Source organism: Molothrus aeneus, chromosome Z (assembly GCF_037042795.1).
Source record: "Molothrus aeneus isolate 106 chromosome Z, BPBGC_Maene_1.0, whole genome shotgun sequence".
Taxonomy (NCBI): Eukaryota; Metazoa; Chordata; class Aves; order Passeriformes; family Icteridae; genus Molothrus; species Molothrus aeneus.
Genome location: NC_089680.1, coordinates 7988905 through 7992146, shown reverse-complemented (window position 1 = coordinate 7992146; position 3242 = coordinate 7988905).

The window sequence follows — 3242 nt, the reverse complement described above, 5'->3', positions numbered from 1 at the left end:
TTCTATGGGAATGTGTGTGTGGAGAGAGAACAGAAACCTCTTGGTGCAGGAGGTGACTAAGATGGGCAGCAGGAGCTACCATAACCCTACCCTAGACCAGGCTAGGCTTAGCCTTTGCTGCATGGACTGTGATTCAGAGGATGGAACAGCCCTGTGGGCTTGCAAACATCCCCTGCCACCTCAGCAGATGCAGCAGCAGCAGGAGGCTGTGGCCCCCAGTCTAAACTGCAGCCACCCCTGCACGCCTGTTCTGAAGCTCTGCAAACCCTCCCAGCTGCCAAGTGACCTGCCTCCAGCAAGGACCGACAGTTCCCTCTGCTGGGAGGACTGTGAAGAAGTGTCTTTGAGCTCCTTTTCTCATCTGAGAAGGACACAAAAATCAGATGTCCCATTCCTGGGGCACCCTCACCACCAAGCATCTCCCAAGAAAATCCTTCCTCCAGTGGTGCTTCCCTCTCTCCTTGTTAACCTGATAACGGTGGAGATGAAAAGACAATCCACAGTTCACATTTAATGATTTTATTTGGTGGTGTTATTTTTTTTATGCCCTTCCCTGTGGTGGAAATGAGCTATTTCCAGGGAATTTCAGCTTGGGTTTTTTTCAGTTTCTGGTGCATAGTCTTTGCTGTCATAGTTGCAGAGAAAAGCTGGGCAATGCATTCCTAATATAGCAAAGAGCAAATGCTTCCCGTTTTTTAGATCTTGCAATTCTTTTTTAAGCTGATCTGCAAAATCTGATAACTAAGGAGTTTTAAAAGTTGGATGATATTAACAAGCAAACAGAGCATCCGGCAGCTACTCTCCTTTATTTCTGGCTCTCAACAGGTATTTCTCCATTAGTCTGAGGCATGTGGTTATGTTTCTCAGTCAGATAAAATAGTCTTTTCTGAGTCCTGTCAGCCTGAAATCCCATTAGTTTTATCTGGATGGATTGGTAAGAACATAGGGGATGTTCCTCTTTTCTTGATCCAATAAATGAGGGACCAAATTAGGAGCAGTGGGTGGAAGAAGAAGAAAGGGTGTGCTGAGGAAGCAGAGGCTTTGTGTCTTCCAGGAGAGACAGCAGCAGGGCTGAAGAGAATGTCTTCAGACATCCTTAAAAACCAGGTCAGGAACCAGTAGACACATTAATATTTTAACAGCCTAAAGCAAGCCCTGCCCCACCTTGCCCTGCCTGATTTGGGGTGCAGGAACCCTGTGCTGAATTAGTTTGTTGCTTACACCGTGACTGGAATCAGTTATGGTGGTTGCAGTGAGTAGCCTGTAGCTCTGCTGGCTCTGTGTGGCTCCTGCAAATGCAAAATGATGCACCTGGGGGGAAAAAAACCCAAAGAATCTCACACAGCTGTATCCAACTGACAACAAGCTATTATCCTCCTGAAGGCAGGTTTGGCGTGGACAGCTTCACAGAAGTCTCAGTCTCCTGTTCATTAGCAGCCAAAGAAGCAAAGAGAAAGTTGTGCCTTTTTGGGGGAGGAATGGAGAAGGCACCTGTGTGACCACACAGACCATGGTGAAGCTGCATCTTGGATGTGGCCTTGACCTCTGTCTCAGACAAGAAGCAGAGCTGGAAACAACAGAGGAAAGGAAAGGTGACAGGTCTGATCAGAGGCACACAACAGCTCTAAACACAAAGTGACTAAATCACTTAGGATTCTGCAGCTCAGAGAAAAAGCTGAATGGAGATGCTGGGAGTAACCTGACAGGTTAAAAGAAGGTGGCAGATGAAGTATTCTTTTTTTGCTGTAGCTTGCAGCACAAGACTGAACAAGCATACAGGAAATTCACCAAGCAATGGGCTTAAAATGAACACAAAAGGATGCTTTCCTGCCACCCATCCTCACACCACACCCCCACCCCCCAATTTGTGTTCAAATTGTGAAGCTTGTTGCCAGCAGATCTTGAAGATGACAAGAATTTCATCTGTTTCCCAAAGCGAGTGAACAACATGAGTAAAAGAAAAAAATCCCATCAAGAGCTATGAAGGGCAAAGATACCATCTTGGGAGGTGTGGGAGTGGGGAGGCTATGGCCATATGTGCCTTGTCTCTTGTGTTTCTCTCCAAAATTTTCACTCGTGGGAAGTGGCAGAGGGGAGATTTGAGAGGAGGAGGGTGGTTCTGCCTCTCTCTGCCTGTCCTTATGACCTTTGGTATAAATTTAGGGTGGGCTGGGCACAGGCAGAAAACAGAGCTAAGTGCCCTTTAGACTCCAGGGATGAGAAGAATGACAGTAAAACAAACTCAGGTCCAGCCTTACCCCATCTGCATTTCAGTGTGGCTCCCCAGCAAGATGTGCCACTGCCTTCAGCCCTCTCTGCAGCCAGGAGAGAAGAGGCAGTGTCACAGGGCAGGTGCTAAAGGTGACAGTAGTGAGGCTCACCTGACAACAGCCAGGAGTGTCCACCTCAAACAGACACAGCAGGACAAGCCTGTAGTTGTGCTTCCCCAGCAAATCATCCCTTCTGGCAGCAATCTGCTGCTCTGGGGCTTCCCCAGCAGTGAGCAGCTCACTGCTCACTAACTCCACCGCCAATTTTGTGACTGCAAAAGGCTGCAAAGCCCTTAGTCAGAGACAGGCAGATGCCTGGCTGCCTGGTGAATCCCTGCATGCTGGGGGTCTCAGCTGAAGATCTGACTGGGCATGGGGTTAGAAGCAATGTGTTGTCTCATTTCCCATAGCTGCATGTGAGCATGCTGAGGTCCAGGTCAGCCAGTCCAGGTCACTGCTGGGGTTCCATCCTGTGGTGCTGAGGGTAAGGACCAGTGCCCAGGGAGGCTCATGGAGCAGCACAAGACCAATGCCACAAGCTCAAGGTCATGAAATCACTTCTATCTCTGCTGTCTGCTGAAAAGTGGAAGTACAGGAGCTCAGGAGAAACCTCCATCATGCCAGGCAGCCAGGGAACAGGCAGCTCTTGCCCAGAGGAACTTCCTGACTAGGAAGCATCATCCCTTTGCAGTCTGGGAGACAAGAGAGAGACTAAGACAGTCCTTATGCCAAATCCACACACAGTGCCTGTGTCATAGCCAGAACACAACCCCTCATCCACAGTCCCAGCCTACACAACAGTTTTTGTGTGGAATTCCTGGGACTCTTCACCAGAGACAGCATTTTGTACCTAGGTGCATTTAACCTGAGCTTAAACAGAGGCCCAAGCCAAGTCAAACACCAAGCAGCAAGTCCACCTCACACAGTGTGAAAGGACAAGGGATAATGCCTTTAATGGTTTCAAACTGAAAA